Source organism: Asterias rubens, chromosome 7 (genome assembly GCF_902459465.1).
Source record: "Asterias rubens chromosome 7, eAstRub1.3, whole genome shotgun sequence".
NCBI lineage: Eukaryota > Metazoa > Echinodermata > Asteroidea > Forcipulatida > Asteriidae > Asterias > Asterias rubens.
This window is the reverse complement of record NC_047068.1, coordinates 16,343,451-16,365,165: the sequence shown is the minus strand read 5'-3', so window position 1 is coordinate 16,365,165 and position 21,715 is coordinate 16,343,451. Positions and strand designations below refer to the sequence as shown.

At 35.4% G+C, this 21,715-nt stretch overlaps 3 long non-coding RNA genes across 5 annotated transcripts; all 3 read right to left on the bottom strand.

The window, feature by feature from the left end:
- Nucleotides 1-2,721: 2,721 nt before the first annotated feature.
- On the bottom strand, nt 2,722-7,734 carry LOC117292834. Its single transcript, XR_004519328.1, has 3 exons — nt 7,605-7,734; nt 4,719-4,843; nt 2,722-3,709 (listed from the first exon to the last, which is right to left on the bottom strand). It is a non-coding gene; the product is annotated as an uncharacterized LOC117292834 (long non-coding RNA).
- A 1,595-nt stretch (nt 7,735-9,329) lies between these two features.
- On the bottom strand, nt 9,330-10,369 carry LOC117292666. Its single transcript, XR_004519307.1, has 2 exons — nt 10,292-10,369; nt 9,330-9,408 (listed from the first exon to the last, which is right to left on the bottom strand). It is a non-coding gene; the product is annotated as an uncharacterized LOC117292666 (long non-coding RNA).
- A 565-nt stretch (nt 10,370-10,934) lies between these two features.
- Nucleotides 10,935-14,021, bottom strand: LOC117292665. Of its 3 annotated transcripts, none has more exons than XR_004519304.1 (4): nt 13,800-14,021; nt 11,926-12,035; nt 11,447-11,553; nt 10,935-11,066 (listed from the first exon to the last, which is right to left on the bottom strand). It is a non-coding gene; the product is annotated as an uncharacterized LOC117292665 (long non-coding RNA). The 3 variants fall into 3 exon arrangements; XR_004519306.1 differs by having other exon boundaries at nt 11,931-12,035; XR_004519305.1 differs by having other exon boundaries at nt 13,874-14,021.
- Between the last annotated feature and the right edge of the window lie 7,694 nt (nt 14,022-21,715).

Below are 21,715 nucleotides of genomic sequence, written 5' to 3'. Positions count from 1 at the left end.
CAGGCCAAATTTGATAAAGCCACATTTTCAGGCAAAATTTGATAAAGCCACATTTTCAGCCAAAATTTGATAAAAACCATAAGGCTGTAGCCTTGCACACATTTTCATGGAAAATTTGATAAAGCCACATTTTCATGGAAAATTTGATAAAGCCACATTTTCAGCCAAAATTTGATAAAAACCATAAGGCTATAACACATTTTCATGGAAAATTTGATAAAGCCACATTTTCATGGAAAATTTAATAAAGCCACATTTTCAGCCAAAATTTGATAAAAACCATAAGGCTATTATAGCCTTGCACACATGTTCATGGAAAATTTGATAAAGCCACATTTTCAGGCAAAATTTGATAAAGCCACATTTTCAGGCAAAATTTGATGAAGCCACAGTTTCAGCCAAAATTTGATAAAAACCATGAGGCCTTGCACACATTTTCAGACAAGATTTGATAAAGCCACATTGTCAGCCAAAATTTGATAAAAACCATAAGGCTATAGCCTTGCACACATTTTCATGGAAAATTTGATAAAGCCACATTTTCAGCCAAAATTTGATAAAGCCACATTTTCAGCCAAAATTTGATAAAAACCATAAGGCTATAACACATTTTCATGGAAAATTTGATAAAGCCACATTTTCAGCCAAAATTTGATAAAAACCATAAGGCTATATAGCCTTGCACACATTTTCATGGACAATTTGATAAAGCCACATTTTCAGCCAAAATTTGATAAAGCCACATTTTCAGCCAAAATTTGATAAAAACCATAAGGCTATATATAGCCTTGCACACATTTTCATGGACAATTTGATAAAGCCACATTTTCAGCCAAAATTTGATAAAAACCATAAGGCTATATATAGCCTTGCATACATTTTCATGGAAAATTTGATACTGAGCCACATTTTCAGCAAAAATTTGATAAAGCCACATTTTCAGCCAAAATTTGATAAAAACCATAAGGCTATAGCCTTGCACACATTTTCATGGAAAATTTGATAAAGCCACATTTTCATGGAAAATTTAATAAAGCCACATTTTCAGCCAAAATTTGATAAAAACCATAAGGCTATTATAGCCTTGCACACATTTTCATGGAAAATTTGATAAAGCCACATTTTCAGGCAAAATTTGATAAAGCCACATTTTCAGACAAGATTTGATAAAGCCACATTTTCGGCCAAAATTTGATAAAAACCATGAGGCCTTGCACACATTTTCAGACAAGATTTGATAAAGCCACATTGTCAGCCAAAATTTGATAAAACCATAAGGCTATAGCCTCTCACACATATTTTTTCAGGCCAAATTTGATAAAACCACATTTTTAGAAAAAATTTGATAAACCATAATGCTTGCACACATTTTTACGGAAAATTTGATAAAGACACATTTTCATGCAAAATTTGATAAAACGATAAGGCCTTGCACACATTTTCAGGCAAGATTTGATAAAGCCACATTTTTAGGCAAAATTTGATAAAACCATAAGACTATAATAGCTTGCACACATTTTCAGGCAAGTTGATAAAGCCACATTTTCAGGCAAAATTTGATAAAAACCATAAGGCCTTGCACACAATTTCAGGCAAGATTTGATAAAGCCACTTTTCAGGCAGAATTTGATAAAGCCATTAGGCTATAATAGGCTCGCACACATTTTCAGGCAAGTTGATTAAGCCACATTTTCAGGCAAAACAGATCAGTCTTCTCACTTAGTGTATCTCAACATACGCATAAAATAACAAACCTGTGAAAATTTGAGCTCAACCGGTCGTCGGAGTTGCGAGATAACTATGAAAGAAAAAACACCCTTGTCACACGAAGTTGTGTGCGCTTTATGGTTGATTTTGAGACTTCAAGTTGAGGTCTCGAAATCAAATTCGTGGAAAATCACTCCTTTCTCCAAAGCTAGGTCACTTCAGAGGGAGCTGTTTCTCACAATGTTTTATACCATCAACCTCTCCCCATTACACGTTACAAAGTAAGGTTTTATGCCAATAATTATTTATATACTAATAATGTTTTATGAGTAATTACCAATAGTGTCCACTGCCTTTAAGGCTATGCCTTGTACACATTTTCAAGATAAAACCACAAGGCTCGAGGTTACTGTATATACAACTAATAAAGTAAAACATAACAGTTATGTAAAACATATATTTTTTTTTTTAATCTGAGGTGATTCATTAATAGTAATATCTTAACCGACCCATAATCTTGTAATTAAGTACACCATTGCAAGCAACAAATTTTAGTTTCAAATTTGGTCTATTCATCCTGGTAAGGTTTGTTCAATTAGCAGGGCTACCAATCGTGCAGGTCCCAGGATACCGGCCCCACGCGCTTTTCCAGATCATCGGGGCCTTTGCACCGCCCTCCCGAGCGGGTCAGGTCCGCCGCCCCAGGGTTACCCAGGGCAGTCCCCTACTTTACTAAGGCGGTCCGCTAGCCGAAAAGACTAGGGACTACTTCCGTTGGTCAACCATTTGTGATAACACTGGCCCTCCTAAGGAAAGGAGCCCGAATGCACCTTTAAGATCAACCACCCAGTGGCCCGAGCCGGAAGTAGGACCCCACCTGCCACGTGCAAGTGTCCAGGTCCCTTTAATTTTTGAAGTTGTCGCACTACCAAGTTAGCGCAAACAAACGTGTATGCGCTTGTTATTTGCAATGGTGCTCGTAGTTACAAGATTATGGGTCTATTTAGTTATTACTATTGATGAATCACCACAGATTCAAATGAAAAATGTAATGTTTTTCATTACTAGGGTGTTTTACTTGTTCAGGTGTATAAAAAAGTAACCTCAATCTAGTAATTTCGGTCCAAAATAGGTTTACAATTTGTCTATTTCACAACCAAACTGTACAGTATTGCAGCAACAGTCCACTAAACACCAATTAGAAAAACATAGAAAATCAAACTACGATAATATCTACAATAAATTTCTTACAATTGATGATAACAAATTGCTGGGTTCTTACACAGATGAACAGCTAGGATGCCTTGATGATACTGATGTTTCATACGTGTTGCTTTCCTTTGTACCCGGCAGCCTTCAAGATGTCAGTAGGGGGTGACTCCCTCCATACTTGGTTGGTTGAGGGAAATACTAGCAAGGAAAGAATAAGCAAACAGATAGTTCATATGCAATTGCAAGCAAACAATTGTTGTTTCAGTGCAGAATCTCTTGCAGAGGATCTATGACCTTCTCCCCATTGATATCAGGGTTTGGTTTTAGTGTGATAAGTGATCAATGTGTTCCTGATTAATTTTCAAACCATTACTCATCTGTTTTTATGTTAACAGTAGGTTGTAGTACTCTTTGAGGAAATTTGAGAAACAAGTACTTTGTTTTACCTCCTTTCCACCAACTACTCTTGGGAGGAATTATGCTTGAACTAAATTGTTAAACCAATCTTAAAATGTATTACAATGATTGATGCACCTTTTGGAAGCTTGAAAAAGCTTGACATAAAAACACAACCTAGCCTGTCAATTCAAATCAAGACATCAAACTTATTTTAAATTCTGTACAAACAAGAACCACATAATTTCTGCACAATTATTCCCGATCTTAATGGACCGGTGTTAATATTAAAAATGTGTTTTCTGAGTGTTAACCTTTTACTGGAGTTTGAAGCCCCTGCATCAGAGGCTGGTCTTGGACATCTACTTGGCGACGGGTAGTTGCAATGGAGATCCTGAAAAAATTATAATATTTTTTTAATATAGCGTCAAGTACATAAAAAATCTCAAAACGCTGACTGCACCACAAAAATATTTCACAATTTGCAACATTTAGATTTGTTACACACATTGTCCATCAGTAAAACAGCTAGATAAAATTTGGTTTTTTTCAATAGATTTGTTTTCAATACTTTCAATCACAAATAATTATATGAAGATAAGACTTTGAAAACAGCAATGTAATGGTTAACTGAGCTCATGCACATATGGAGTTCTTTGACTGGTGCAAAAGTAGGCAACAGCAACTCAGGGGGATGCCAAATGCCGGGAACAGTTCTCTTGGGGTGCTGATTGCACTCATTAAAAAAACTGCATAAACTTTGAGAAACCAGAATGATTCTTGTGTGTAATTTTTTCTAGCAGTTCAACAGTTTCACACAAGCAGATCATTTATATTGTTCATAAGCCTGCAGTTCTACTCAAGAAGCAAGTTTGATTAACTCTCAGCACTCTCATGTATTTCTACAACAAGTTAGGTCAAACTAAAATAATCTTCTTCATCCCCATTGGAAGTTTACCACTTATTAGCGAACAACTGCTGCCAAGTTTACTGCATTTGTTGACGTTTAAATTGTACCTTTATTTTGTTACTTACCTGTAAATAAAATGGATCGGTCCTTATTTTAACCTACCTTTTTACAAACATAGTGGAACAGTCTTATTAGCATTTCCCGAACTAGTTTAGATCACCAGGTACATGTACACTCAGGCAGTGGTTTGCCTCATGCACTGTTAATCATGTAGTATGTTCCTTTGATTGAAATAAGCCTTTTTTGCAAACACAGTACACGTTGTTGTACCATTAGTTACTTTGTTCATATGGTGGAACATTTCTTTGAACCTTTTTTAAACTAGGGTTTCATTATGCTTAATGTAGCACGTAGAAGTAACAATAACATTTTAAAACTTGTTAGGCCTAACATGGACCAATATTCCCTATTTCAGCAAACTCATTGTGTTTACCTTTTCTTTGAGACCTCATCTTGATTATGACTTCCCGGCCCGTATTGAGGGTTGATTGAGGATCCCCAGGCAGTAAGAAACATGCTTAGTGGAAATGCAGCTGTTCTTTATCACAGTTCTCCTCACTATAAAACACAAACAAGTAAGAAATTAATATGGTAAATTTATCTACCTCCTCCAGAAATAAACTTTAGGGTCTTCCAATGTTGGTTGGAGTCTACGTAGGGAGTATGCAGGAACCCCCCCCCCCATTCCTCCCAAAAAAAGTCTGCCCCCCCCCAAAAAAAAAAGCTTACAGACAAAAAAAGTAAACAAAAGTGCCCCCCCCCCAAAAAAAAAAAAAAAAAATAGGATCACACAAAAACACCTTAAAAAACTAAGTCCCCCCACCCCCACCCCCCCCAAAAAAAACCCAAAACCTGCCAAATTCTTTTCAAACGAAACCCCGAAATATATGTTAAAAACAGTCAGTCCCCCCCCACCCCAAAAAAAGGAGAGTAGGAGTTGGTTGGTGTAAGTTAAGCAAGTTGACAGGAGGGGACTTTACAATGCTGCTCTTGTAATTTTATAGGGGGATACCGTACCGTACGTGGATGAACTTAAAAAGGGCCATTATAGCACACTCAAAGACATGGACACTATTGGTAATTATCAAAGACTAGTCTTCACAGTGAGTGTATCTCAAACTGTGCATAAAATAACAAACCTGTGAAAATTTGAGCTCAATTCGTTGGGAGATAATAACGAAAGAAAAAACACCCTTGTCACACGAAGTTGTGTGCTTTGGTTGATTTCGAGTCCTCAAATTCTAAATCTGGAGGTCTCAAAATCAAATTCATGAAAAATTACTGTTTTCTCGAAAACTAAGTCACTTCAGAGGGAGCCGTTTCTCACAATGTTTTATACTATCAACCTCTCCCCATTACTCGTTTCCACATAAGGGTTTATGCTAATAATTATGTTGAGTAATAACGCATAGTGTCCACTGCCTTTAAAGGAACGCGTTGCCTTGGATCGGTCGAGTTGGTCTTGAAAAGCCTTTGTAACCATTTGGTATAAAATGCATATGGTTAGTAGAAGGATGTTGTAAAAGTAGAATACAATGATCCACACAAACATGCCTTGAAATTGCACTGTTTTCCTTTTACCTCAGCGACTAACACGGTGGGCCATTTATGGCCGACCGAGTTCGCAAAGTAAAAGGGAAAACACGCAATTCGAGCAATTTTGTGAGGATCATGTCATTGTATTCTACTTTTAAAACATCTTTCCAACCATATGCATTTTATAACAAACGGTTACACACGCTTTTTATAGACCAACTCGTCCGATCCAAGGCAACGTGGCAGAAAATGCACCCAGTTAATTATCATAGTACATTGTATTCGCAATTGTCTATTTTCAATAAACTTAAATAACCACCCTCTTCACTTTCTAACTAATAGCCCATTCAAAGCCATCATGTGGTGGGTTGCCCAATAGTGCAAAATATGCTGGACTCCCTCTGCGTATATATTTGGCACATATTAAGCTGAAATGTCTCACTACCCAGGTCCAAATTCCAGTTGAACCTAGTTAACTGGGGTCAACTGGTTCAACTGGATAGTGACCAAACTCATCCATTTTCCATATTAACCAACTGGTTTGGACTAGGTTTAACTGTGTTCAACTGAGTTTAAATTATAAACCAGTTGGTGTCTGTCCATTTTCCATATTAAACCAACGGGTTTTAACTGTGTTTAACTAGTTTATCAACTGGTTTCAACTAGTTCCAGTTGAACCCAGTTTTACTAGGTTCAACTGGAATTTTGACCTGGGTAGGGCGCCCCCTATCAACAGGAGTAGGACAGGCATGTACAACTGGGTGGGCACAATCGTCAACACAACATTGTTAGTTGAACTGTGATGAGAGGGAGTGGCCTGCACAATTTGTACTTAACATTTATTCAAGATTATCTCTTTGACAAATCCATAATAGTACTTTTATGGATAAAGTTCATGATCCATATTTTTGGCGATCACTACGTTTGCTTTACCAATGGCCTTGAAAGAACTTGTAAACAACTCATTGTTGAATCTGCTTGGGTGGTCAAATAATTGACTGTGGAATTTTATACCCTACACATTGGTTTATAGAACACTACTTATTCAAGCTCCTTAATAAATTTCAATAATTATTAAAGTTTGCTTTTAGTACTTGTATCTGAAGTTTGTCATTGCCATCCCCTGGTCACACAGGAACTGCGGTGCGCAATTTCGTTATTTAATGCACGCACACACTTTTGCGCATTAGCCAAAAAGTGCAAAAGTGATGGCACCCTCTGTTGCCTAGTCATACTAAAGGAAGTGAGACTTTCAACTCCATATGCTTTTATGGGGCTGTCATGTTAGGTGGGGGCAAGACTAGTCATGTTGTCTTCAAAAATCTTTTGGAAGATCAAGAAGAAAACAACATTAAACCTTAAACGAGTAAATGAAACCACAGCACCCCCACAGTACAAAGAATAAAACTGGGCTAATTTTCCGCATGTCGCCACCGATTTATCCAGTATCCACCCTTAAAAAAACTCAAATTCCATTGAATTTTTACAAAAAGTAGGGCCTAAAATCTGTTAAAATTAAATTAGTGTTTGTAGGGTAGAGACATTTTTCCAAGCTTCTAACCTGTTTGCAATCCCTGTGTAGCTAAAGAATAAAACAACATTAAATTTCCAAAACATGTCCTTAATACAGCAAATGTATACATGTGACATGTCGGCCACATGTGTATTTCGAAACTGCCGCTGTGTCGAACGGTATATTGTTTGCCTCATTTTTACCGTTTCAGAAACTCATAATGAAACGAAAGAAGTATTCTACGAATGCTATAAAGCATACCCTACTCACCTCTTTCATTATTGTAGTTATTGTGTCGACTTAATTACATGTAAATTGTTGAAGAACGTGACAGGAAATTCTTGAGCCTTCAGCCATTTTGTCTTGCAAGAGCGCTACAGGCCGCGCGTGCGCACACACCCACGCACACCACACACACACACGAACGTCCATGGGGCAAGCCATTATATGGTAACGGTGAGACAATATGAGAGAACTTTATTTTCTTGATAATTGAGGGACGATATAGAATTAATCATAAACATTTATATGTTATAAAATTTGATAGTTTAGCTAACAGTGGACTTTCGAAACTGTTTTAGAGAGTTTTTGAGCATTGGGGAAGAAGGAGCCTCGAGATGTTTCAACCCTAAATGAGCACCCCATTGAATAATGGAACGTGCAAGACATTTCGGTTTGCCTAGATCCAGGGGCGAGGCGAGGAGGGGGGGGGGGAGGCAGTAGTAGATTTTAGCAAAAACAATGGGAGGTAGGCCTATATTGGGTGGTATTGAACTAATTTGAAAGGTTTTAATTTCTCTGTACTTCAGACCATGCTCAAACTGAAAAAGTGAACAACTGCTGGGCTCTTAATGCAAATAATATCGGTGATGGAGGCGAGACTGACGGAGGAAAGAGGGGGCGAACTGGGGGTGCTGTCTTAAGTCATTTAAAATATACGCGTTTTTGGCTCTGTATTAGAAAACTTCTCTCCCGTGAAAGAAAATTTTGTGATAGGGTCAAATCAATATATAAAGCAATACAAAATTTACACAAAGTGAACATGATAAGAATATTTTATAAGTAGAATATTAATTTATTTCCATAACATTCCCCCGTAAAATATAATTATACTGGATCTTTAAAAGAAAAATTTAAAAATGTTCTTAGTTTAAATGTGTGCATTTTGTAATTGGTTTATCGTGCTAAGTGAAACATAAACACAAGGTGAATCTTGGTTTATAATGCAATAATGTATATGCCTTAAAGATACAAATTAATCCCTTCACTGGCATTACAAAAATTGCTGAAAGAAACTTTGCCAAAAACAACATTAACATACTGCAAATGCTTTAAAGGCGGTGGACACTATTGGTAACTGTCAAAGACTAGACTTCACAGTTGGTGTATCTCAACATATGCATAAAATTACAAACCTGTGAAAATTTGAGCTCAATCGTTCATCGAACTTGCGAGATAATAATGAAAGAAAAACACCCTTGTCAAACAAAGTTGTGTCCGTTTAGATGGTTGATTTTGAGACCTCAAGTTTTAAACTTGAGGTCTTGAAATCAAATTCGTGGAAAATTTCTTCTTTCTCGAAAACTATGGCACTTCAGAGGGAGCCGTTTCTCACAATGTTTTATACTGTCAACCTCCCCCCATTACTTGTCAACAAGAAAGGTTTTATGCTAATAAATATTTTGAGTAATTTATACCAATAGTGTCCACTGCCTTTAAGGTACAAACATTTATAACTTTTTCTACTAATGCAATAATGTACATATTATATGGCTTTAAGATACAAATAAATCCCTTCACTGGCATTACACAAAATGCTGAATGATTCTTGTTCATTTAACAACATGTTTAAAGGAAATTTATCCAAAATGAACAATGAGAATCAAACTTAATCAAATTACAAAACTCCCACACATTTTGGACGAGTAAGTCTCTGTTTACTAAGGAGAAACTTTTATAGTTTATATTTCTTTTCATTGATGTGACTCTGTTTTGCGATACAATCTTGTAGCCATCTCGTTCACACAACCACAATGTCAGGATTCAAAGCCTTCATATCCACCAGAGTTTGCACCTGCAGAAAATAATTCAACAAAGAAAGATGTATTTAAATGAGTTGTTTCATATCGAAGGTGCAATAAAGCTGATGAATTTAAAGGAAAATAATTTGTGTCAGTAGGGATTAGCCAGCAGAACAAAGAGGACGAACAGGAATAAATCTATCAAGAAGACCATATAAAGGCAGGAGATTGGCCATACACAGCTTTGAAAGTGAGGGGATGAGATTTACTTAAAGGCAGTGGACACTATTGGTAACTTCACAAAATAATGGTCATAAAACCTTTCCTGATTACGAGTTATGGGGAGAGGTTGATAGTATAACACATTGTGAGAAACAGCTCCCTGTGAAGTGACGTAGTTGTCGAGAAAGTAGTAGTTTTCCACAAATTTGATTTAGAGACCACAGATTTAGAATTTGAGGTCATGAAATCAAGCATCTGATCTGAAAGCACGCAACTTTGTATGATGATGGTGCGACAAGGATTTTTTTTCTTTCATTAATATCTCGCAACTTCGCCGACTTAGACTAATTGAGCTCAAATTTTCACAGGTTTGTTATTTTATGCATATGTTTAGATACACCAACAGTGAAGACTAGTCTTTGACAATTACCAATAGTGTCCAGTGTCTTTAATAGGACCGAACAATCTGAGGAGCGTCACTGACGGTACCGCTTCTAAGATTACAATTTTTGGGTCGTAAAAACTTCTATCTTTTTAAAACATAACCACATACTTCAAAGTGAATTGTTTCCAAATATGCTAAAGCTTTATACTATCAAAAGCTGCTGTAGGCTTCTACCACAATGTTTTCATTGCCAATACTTTTAGGATTGACTACAAAATGTATACCCTCCCTGTTATGCTCATACACGAATGGAATTGTTGATTATTTACCTCTGATGTGTCTTCCTTGGCATCAATGAGGGTCGTTGTTTCATCAACAGTCTCTGAGACATCACCGTCATGCGTGAATTTTTTTTTAGTTAAGGAACCTTGAATCAAAACTCGCAAACAAAACCTGAGCTGTGGCGCAAAATGCAGCAAGTCAAACCCCTTCTCTTTTTGCTAAGTGCACTGGGCTCTTATCGCGCATAACACAACACACAGGACCAAAGGCTTTACATCCCATCTTGAGAACCAGCAATAATGGTTAAGCGTCGTGCTTAAGGACACAAGTTTCACAATAGGACCACCAATCCACACCACAGTTTGTTGTTCTAATCTACTCGTCCACGACACGTCACACCTGACTTGCAATCATGAGGTTGTAGGTTCGTATCCTACAAAGCTAACCGCTGATTTCACAATGACTAGAAGTATGTATTGTCGTCTAGTTACTGAATCACAATATCTTGATTTGTGCAATTCATAATCATTCACAGACAGTAAAAACCAATGTTTGTATGAGAGAGATTGGCTGTTGCCAGTTTGGTGTTTATATCCCCCTCGTGGGAGTTTGCTGAGTTCCCTTGATGGGAAGATCATCTTAACAAACAAACAAACAAAAACCTAAGCATGATTAAAAGGATATGCCACAGCGTAACGTGTGAGTTTCTTTAAATATTCTCCATCGTCAACATCACAGAAGCTCACCATCACCCCTTGGAAGAAACTTGGCAGTCCCGTCCTGTCCCGTCCTCCACACAGGACCTACAGCTTAAAGTCCCATCTGAAGGATGAAGCAATAATGGTTAAATACTTGCTTATAAAAGGACACAAGCGTCACGACCGGGATTCAAACCCACACTTTGATAATCAGAAACAGCAGAGCATGAGTCCAATGCTCTTCACAACTCGGCCATGACACTGTAGAAAGGTAATTGGATTGTGCCTTTGATGATACAAGTGTGGAATTTGGCTCACAGTCAAAAAATGCCATAAGAAAGGGAACCACTGTTGCAGCTCCTTGCCCATAGCCCCGGCGTGATACTTCACGGAGGCAACAAAGGCGATTGCCTCCATGTCCCCTGGTCATTGCATAGGTGCCCTAAGACGCTTGATGTGAACAATGCCTTGGTAAATTGTTGAAATAAAAAATTTAGTTTATACCTTTTAAACTCATCTCTCCAGTTTCCCATCACAGACCGAGGGCTGACGACTAAGAACCGACCCCGAGTTTCTCCTGAACCAAACAGGTACGTCAAAAGGCCAATAGTCTATTAAGAAAACAAGTTATTTGAAAGATGTTAATTTTTGCATCTTGGATGAAGAATACAATTTAATTTTGTCTTTTAAGTACTGTATATTCAGTGCTATTAAATCATTGCGGTACCCACTACTGAAGACTCAAGCTGTCTCTAGCCACCGGGTTAGCTTGGTGACCAGTGTAGTTGGTAAGCTTCTGCTCTAGCAATACAAAGGTCGTGGGTTCGAATCAAACCCGAGTGTATTGCCTGTGGATTTTGTTCACAGAAATCAGGAGAGTACAGTGATTTTAATACAAAGTGTATTTTTAATACACATCAGTGCAAGGGTGAAAAACAAACTATACAAAACAATTTTTGTATCAAAGCTAGATGTTTACCAACCTGACCTTTTTCTACCCAATCCCATCTCATCACCGAGGATTAGGCCATGGTTTCTATGGTAACGCTGTATCAGCAAATTGACACCATAAGCTGGTATGGGCTGGTTATTTCTGCATAAAAATGAAACAATACATAATTATTAAAAAATACTTTTTGGGTTATGGATTTTGGTCTAAATCCGAATTTTGAATCTGGGGGCCATTAAATAGTTTTAACAATTCAAGAATCTCTGAAATGAAACACACTTTACCGAGACTATGGCTGTACAGTTAACCATTTCGCCCTGCACACATTGCGAAAGCTTCGTAACCCTCCGGCTACGCTGTCGGCAGGAGGATTACGTTATTGTAGCCCCACTTGTGTGTGGCCAAGGATAGCTGTGATTCAGCTATCCTTGGCCACACAAGTGGGGCTAACGTTATTGCAACTAGTCACGCTCATGTTATAACACTTTTTACTGGTGTTATATCATCCGTTCAAACAACACCTCGTGATGCCTTTAGACCAATCAGAATGGATAAACTGTCTTAGGTTTTTATGAATATTAAATAAAACATCGAGTCAAATTTCATTTGACTCGATATTTTATTTAATATTGATAAATATCCTGGTGTCATGTGTTTTCAGTAGGATAAATTTTCACAATCAAAAACTTAAAAAGAAAATTTCAAATCATCTATCCAATTTTTTAACAATTACACTTTCACTTCATGGTGTGTTGAAAATTTTAAAGTTTTGGTTTTACGTCGCGAGAGACAGTCCGCCATTAACAGTGCTTATGCATGAACAACATTGGAGCAACGTCATATGTTTTCACACCCTTCATTGGTTGGTATTTTATTTAATATTCAGAAGCTAGTATGGCGTCCAAAATAAATCAAAAATATTATTCAATTACTACTTAACAAATTTAATTACATTTTTGTCCTAAGGCATTATGGGTACTATATTAGAATCCAGAGATATCATAAGGCATGAAAGTAAAACGCCCCACCCCCCCTGAAACACACACACTTAATAACAATCCGTTTTCCCCCATTTCAGACCAGTAATGTTTGGTTTCAGGAGATAAGAAACCAATTTATGATATTTTCTCTTTAATTAATATAATGTAGACTTAATATTTATTACGCTTATCTGAATTTATTACAGTATGCAGTAAATAAAAAAGAAAATTGTTTTCATTTTTACTTAAAATATTTTAATATTTTCCCCACATTTGCACACCATAGAATCCCAAATAGTAACCACCTAACGTGATCCATCTAGTGACTAAAGCAGAATGAAACTCAATCTAGCAGATAGTAATTTTGTTTTGAGCTTTGGAGATTGGATGATGTTTCTTTGACTCATTTGAATGTTGGCATAATAATGCACTAGTGATTAGTACCAAAAATCAATCATTTTATAAATGTTTGATTTGAGCAAAACCAACGACAGGAAACTTTATTCTCAGCATGATTAAGCCTGATGAAAATAAAGACCGTGAGTAAACTGCATAGCTTCTGTCACCGGTGCAGCTTGCACAATTTCGCGGTAAACAGGAATCAAAGTTGGGGACCGAAAACATATGAGGGTCGATAACGTATGATGCTACGATACCTAAGACAGTTTATCCATTCTTTCACTCGGGTGACGTGATGGTGAGTAACTAAAAGTAACGTTAAAGTTGCCTTAAGTTTTCCTTAACCAAATGAAGTGTAAGTGTTGTTAAAAAATTGGATAGATGATTTGAAAAAAACAACAGTTAGTTTTTTATTGATCACAATTTTCCTGTTATCCTACTGAAAACACATGATACCACCAGGATAAAACATCGAGTCAAATGTAATACTGCAACTGGTTAAGGCAACTTTAACGTTACTTTTACTCACCATCACCCGAGTGAAAGACCGAACTATTGCTTTTCCGTCGACGTAGACCTTGTCAATAGTTTTGGATCACCAACCTCCTTTATTTATCGACGAATTCTGTCCATGTCTGTTGGATAAGGGAATATTTTTGCTGCAAGACATCAAAAACAGAGGAATTTTTTATGGAAGTTATGACAAACTCGGCAAAAAAACACCTCACTTTTATAAATAAATGAGGGCGCTGTTAAGAGAAGTCGTCAAAATAACCATTTTAAAACACGCGAGGGCGCTATTTAAAAAGAAATCGTAGAAATGTTTTAAACCAAGTGAGGGCGCTGTTAAAACAAAAATCACCGGATACTAATTAAACAAGTGAGGGCGCTATTACAAAAAAGAGTCGTCTGCATAATAACATCGCGCACAGAGCCTTGAAAATAGGACCTCCTACGATACTTAAAAAAACACAAAAAGCATGATGTTTTGCATTTGTTTCACACTCAAATTATTGTCTAATGAATTAGGGACTGAACTTCTTTGCAATTTCGGGCAAAACTGCAAAATCGGTGATCTTCTGCAGTAATTTGCCCTTGACTATGATCAACTGCTATGATTAAAAACAACAAAATCAAAACAACTACAAATTACAAGAATCCAGTGTCATCTTTGGTATCAAAAGGCAATACAATTTGTGTTGTTTGTAATGATATTTTGGATGTGAAGCGGCATGACCAAGCAGAACATGTTTCACCAGCCCTTATATTATGATATCATCAACTGAATAGAAGTCCTCCTCCCCCCCCCCCCCCCAACAGCACATTGCAATGCCTAATAAATCTGATGAAACAAAACAATGAACAGTATTGTAGCTTGTGTTATTGTTGTTCATTAGAGTGGAACTGTTTTTCATACGTAGGAGCGCAGCGAAGGAGCATGAAAATGTTTTTTTCCCGTGCATCACCCATCGTTTGTGCACAGCCCTCTTCCGTTGAATATTAAATATAAAACAGCGCCACCAATAAAGACTACATGTTGTAGTATTGGTGTTTGAACTGTTTCACCATGGCAACAACTCATTATCTTGGCCCAATTTCATGGAGCACAACAAAATCTTGCTTATCAGAAAAAGATTACCAGCCAACCTACCACTTTGTGTGAATAATTTAAGAGTGGTATCCTGCTCATTCCTGCTAAGCAGACAAAATGTTAAAGCGCTTTGTTCTGCTAGGCAGCTCTATGAAATTGGGCCCTCGCCTAATCCCAGAACATGGATCACCAAGTCAAGTCTTGTTGATCCTACATCGATTAACATGTCTGAATTCAAAACAGAGTTGAAAATCAAAGAAAAGATATGCTGACTGTTTCAGTGTATGAATTCTTAAGAATAATCGCCTTAAAGTAGTGTTGATTTCCAAAACTTTCACTATGTGAAGAGATATTTACCACCTTTGCACCAAAAGCTTTCAACAAACAAAATAAATGGGTGAAATTGGCTGGATCAATTAAATGCATAGCTAAAACAAAAGGGGGGTCAAAATGTATTTATAATGCACACACTACAGAAACTACTGTCAACAGCTCTTTTCTTTGATGTTAAACACCCCTTTAAAATGATAAAACAAAAAATAATTAAAGGACAAGGACACAAATAATGACACAGTTTTTGTGGAAACGATAAGTATTGTCTCTGAGTTCACGAGGTCCTATTATAAAGCACACACACCAAATGCGCCTGTTATCCACGTACAAATTACATTGTGTTGATGTAACTAGACTTGCCTCTTGCTCTCATTATTACTGACTCGAGCCATGGAAAGAAAACAATGTGGTTTCTGGTCGAAAAAGACAAAGGACTGGTACAAGTCACATTTCATAAAATGGTATAATATTTCTTCTATATTTCTAATTGAAAAAAACCATGATCCAAGTCTGGCAAAATGCTTGCCGTTAAATATAAGTTATTTGCTTAAACATTGAAAACTAGTTGCACATATTTTTCCCCTTTCGTTCTTTGTTGTTAATATGAATGTAACTTTGAATTTAGTAAGTGATTGTTACATCATGGGAAGACACTGGTTTGGGTTGTATTTCATATGCCGTCATTCCTGACACAAAACACTGAATTGTCAGTCAGTACACTCCCACAATGCAGTCAATATTATACCAATGTTGAGTGGCATCATTAACCCTTTAAGATCAACAACACCAACACACTATTAAAATCAGTCTTTGTGAAACATTTATACACCAGAAACGGGCATTTGATCATTGTTTCGGTAGCCGAGCCACACAATCAAAGATTAAATGGTCTCAAATTGACACAATATTTGGAAGCACTTTATAATAATCGATAACAACTGCTAACTAATCTTTGAGGCTTTAATCTCAATCCATTCTATTCAAAGGCTTAATCCTAAACCAATCTGATGGAATCGACAAAAGCAACCCTCGGCTCAACTTGGTTTGCTCCACATTTCTTTACTCCAGTGGAGTCCAAAAAAGGACAATGTCATATTGTTGATTCAATGTGTAATCATAAACACTACATTATACGTGCATCGCATTGTGAAACACAAATGCACCTCACATAGTACAATTTTAAATGTTTTTTTTAATGATTTTTTTTTTAAGAATAGAACTTATTTATTTTAAACCATGTACAATAATACTTGCTTTTTCTGTCAAAAATCGATACTTAACAAGGCTAAAGTCTTCTTTTGTTTTGCACAATCAAATGGAAGTTGTATAACGTTAGTTTAATTAGACAATTATTTCTTAATAATGTATGACTTCGGTAGGTGTCAAATACGGGCTGATAGGAAATGCTCATATCTCAGTGTTTATGCAGAAGTATAGAAGTCACAGAGGTAAATATATTTATAATATATACAAGTGTTATGTTGCTTTCTGTATTTCAACCATGATCTGTATCAAGTACTGATAGGTAACCTCAGATTTTTTTAAATAATTATTATTATTTGTTTGTATTCTAACAAAACACGGCTGACAATAACGGTTATAGCATGACACAAGGTCAAGATCATGGCATACACAGTAGGCACTACATGTTTTGGATTTCCCTCAGTTGTTCTGCTTAATTCCTCATCATTTTAAAAAATACAATCATTTGCACACGTTGACAGTTTTGAAAGGATATAAGAAATGTTTGTGCAATATTATGCTTTTAAACTGATAACTGATTTAACGACAAACAGAACCAATTTAAAATTCCCTGTGAACTAATTCACGCAATTAACAACACCCCACCCTTCGTTTGTTTTGGGAAACCAATTTTGACAAGACAATTGGGTCTTCTAATGTAATTCTACAGGCACAGTTGTACATAGCTTCAGCGATTCACTGTTTCAAAAAGTTGTTAAATGAGTGACTGATTAATAAATGTAGTATATATACAAACACTTGTTTTGGCAAGTTAGTAGCAGCAATACACTGTGACATGTGTTTTTGTTTTAATTACCTTTTTTTATCCATAAAAAGTTTTGCTGGTTCTTATTTTTTGTCTTCTGACTGAGAGAAAGCACGCACTGAAAAACCAAAACCTGTCAATAACTGGTGGGTGAACATTAACCTATAGCATAACAAACTACAACACAATACTGGCAGAAAAAAATAAACTATGTTAAGTTTTATAACACTGCATCCCAGCTCTAATGCTCCATTGTCAAGAAAATATTTTTTTTATAAAGAAATAACCATTTGTAGAAATCCTTTTCTTTTAAATATTAAATCCTGACTACTCCACAGTCCACACTTTAATCTCCAAAACAAGACTTCCTCGATTGGCCATTTGTGGTACTTTCCTTGCACATGGAACCTGTTTGTGTACTCCAGGTGGAACTGTGACTGCTGTCACAATGATGTATACATGTACATGTATATCATATTCCCCAGAGTTCAAATTCTCTGCCAAACTTCCATTGGAATAAGTACAACTTGAAATCTTGCAAACGGATAACGGATACATCCACAAAAAAGTTTCAATTATTATAATTTTTTTTAATTTGACCACACAGCATATTTCTACGTCACTCAGGAATTTATTATACTTGTTTACACTGCTCTTATAATGAAGGCAAAGAACAATGCACTTGACTTCTCAAAAATGTTTAATTTTTTTTGCATATTTTACTTTTTATAATTTTTTTTTTCTTTTATTGTTTAATACTTTTTATAGTTTTTCCTTTTGAAGATTTTTTTTTTGTATTTCGTTTTTTTTTTTTGTATTTTGTTTTTCATTGTTTTTTTTTGTAATTATTTATACTGTTTGGTTTTTAAGAATACCAGTAATTCTCCCTGTATTAAACCCACATTGGGAATAGACAGGACCCTGCATTGCACAGCGTCAACTAAACGATACAAATTATCAATCCCATCATGCATAGCTGACAAGTAACAAGTGGAAAATTAAAGTTGCACAGTTTACAGCTCTTTAATATTTAAAAAAAATCATCTTTTCACATTTTTTTTTCTTTTTTTGTTTTTATATATATATATACATTTTTTTTAATTTTTTTAATTTTTTTTCTTTCTTTTTTACAAAATGACAACAAAATTCCAGATTGTAGCAATAATGTGATTCATGGTCTGAAATATTCAATGATAAATGTTATTACTTTTTTTCTCGGTTCATAAGGTTTTTTCTTAAAAGTTTTAAAACTCCATGCTGATTATTTGCTTGTAACACACCACACTGAACCAATATCCAGTTGAAAACAAGGTACAAAGAAAAAATTGTTTTACAATAAAAGTATAAGGAATTCATGATTTTAGTTTTGTTTTTCTTGTAAAAAGGCCCTTTACTGTAAACACTGCTTTGGCTTTATATGTTCATTAATGTTTAATAATCTTACAGCTACTCACAATATAGTTTAAAATAAAAAATAGCACAGCCAGTAATGTTTTTTCTTTAGTTGCAGTGTCCATGCAGTTTGCCAATTTTGCAGCTGCAAAAAAAAAATTCCCATGGGGCTGATTAATTTGAAGGACTGAAACAAACTTTTGTTGACGACTGGCATGGAAATATCTCAAAGTTGAGTCGCTGTGAGTGAAAACATGTCTTTCTTTTGAATTAAGATAGCACCTTTTAAATGTTCCTGTTTCATTTATGGTTTGTTTTTATATTAAAATTATTTTGTTGTTACTTTTTATTATTACTATTTTAAGTTATGCTGAAATGATAAAATTCTTCAAAGAAATACAGGCTCTGATTTTAAATCTATGTTCAAATTTGTGTAACTTAGGTTATTATTATGTTTCAGTGTGGAATGCATTGTATTACAAAACACATAATAACTGTTAATTAACTGACAATAAATTGGTTCAAACGAACAGAATAAGTTGTAAGTCATGAATTAAGGCCATTTGATAAATCTTGTTGCAAAAGAAATTGAACAGCTGCTAAAGGCAGGACAAGGGTGAGTAACACCTCTCACATCGTAACAAAAACCCAAACCAACAAACAAAAAATAGGTCCCGACTATTTGACAAGAACAAAGTGGGACTTTAAAGCCATATACACAATATAAAGATAACAAATCAATCAAGGGTTTCTGTTTTCTATTGCCTTGCTAAGTAAGTAGTAGTACAGCATTATTACAATAATATAGTCATCATAACATATCAGTTTAATACAATGTGACATACATTTAGAAACGGAACCAGCGGACACACACTCCTTGGCTTAAAAACAGCCCATCCCTCCCATCATCACCTTTTTCTACGTTTTTTCCTTTTTTTTTTCATTTTCTTTTTCTGTCAAACATTTTTTTTTTCAAAGAGTAAATAACCTATTAATGCTTATCACAAATGTAAATAAAAAGCTTCCCAACAAGTGAACTCACACACATAATAGTATTCGTAATACTTTTAAGTTTTTTTTTTTTTTTTTTTTTTTTTTTTTTTTTTTTAGTATTTTTTTTCCTTCATTAAACCATTCTTGGAAGAGAAATCTGAAGTATTAATTACAACCACCCGTACAATGGTGCTTTGTTATGTTAATGTACATCAATACAATTATTAAACAAATAGATCATAAACGGAACTTGGGCATGTCCGCAAAAAAACAACCTAACATTAAAAGCCAAAAAAATACATCCATAAATATTCTCTCAAAACTCAGAGTGGTTATATCCAAAAAGAAACAAAAAATCTCATTATTTTCAGAATAGAATCAAATATACTATTTATCGAAGAAACAAGAAGCAAATGTAGATGCACACAGGACAGACAATTATTATTTCAAAAACATACTTCTTTTCTTGGCATTTCAAAAAATCAAACCAAAAACTTACAAATCAGGAATTTAAACTCTTGTAAGGTTTCTCAACGTTACTTCCTACTTGGCACAATAGTACACTACGGAATGATGAATACTGTCTGCCTTCCTGAACCTACCCTAAACTCCGCCCCTGAAAAAAACCTCCCCACCCCTGCCCAATCCTTTCTAGGCATCAAACTCTAAAAGCAGGCACAATCTTTAAAAACTTCCCACATCTCAGTCTGAAAGTCAAACAATAAACAATGAGCTGTGACTTAAAAAAAACAGAAGTAAAAAGGAACACAAAGAAAGCAACCTTACTGCATTAATTATCAATCTCTAACCACAATAAATACAGTTTTGTTTTCATATAATGTTTTATATATAGATATATATATATAAGTTACCACAACATTTCACAGTCATAAATTTGGGAGAAAAAAATTATTTGTTGTTTTGCAAACGGTTATATCTTAAATTTTTGGAATAAATACAAAAGAAAAATCATGTGACAGAGCTCTCTTAAATATGTTTGATTACTCAAATAATGTGGACGTACTAAATGGAATAAAAAAACTCCTCAATTTGCGAGAGAGCAAGCTAGAATCACAACATAAAAATAAAAGAGTGTTGTAGCAAATGCCTCCTTGAGCATCATATACAAAACCCTGTGATTTTAGTTTCATCTGCTACTAAGGTCAGATCAAGATTTCTGATAAATACAATTTCAAATAATTATTCGTTTCTACTCAATGTTGTATACACAGGGGAAGAGACCTGTGGGCCCAATTCCATAGAGCTGCTTAAGCACAAAATTGTGCTTAAGCAAAACAATCCTTGCCTAATAAAATCAGATTACCGGCCAAGACTCCACTCAATTGTTATGCTAAGTAAACACAGCTAAATACCAGTCAAAAGCAATGTATATGGCATGAAATTTTGGCCAGTAACATGTTACCATAAGCAAGCTATTTTCGTGCTTAAGCAAATGTTTTTGCTTAAGCAGCTCTATGAAATTGGCCCCAGAAGTGGGCCAGACAGTATAGAACATGTAGTTCAAACAGCACAGTGGTTTACATTGATAGTGTATCATTTGTTATAACATCATATACAAGTTAATTATTCACCCTCCTTTTGTTTATCATGGCAGTTTAATGTACGACAGTTTAATTAATTGGCAGCACTGGCATTGTTGATTGTTTCAGTTGTTAACTCCCACATTTCTCTCTTTTTGTTTTACTACTATTTTTTTCTTTTCTGTTTAACTGTACAAGAGAGTTCAGAACTCGGTAACACTGCACAAGTGGTGCATGTACAAGTAGGCTTAACATAAAACCAATAATCACATGGAGTATACGCTACAATAATATTGATAAAAAAAATTGGTTTTCCTTTTACTAACCCTGAGAAAACCGAAACAAAATTCTAATGATAGTATGTGGATTAGCTTTTTAAAATGTTAACCAATTATACATAATCATCAGATTTGAGAGAGTAACCTGTTCAAGCACAAAATACCATTTTTGCATATTCTTTTAACCCCCAAAAGCTGGGGAAAAAAGACCCCCAAAACAAAAGAAAAAAACTGCACAAAAGGGAGTTGCATGATCATATTAACAGAGGAATGCGTTAAATTGCGTTTTTCTTTAAAGAAACCAATAGA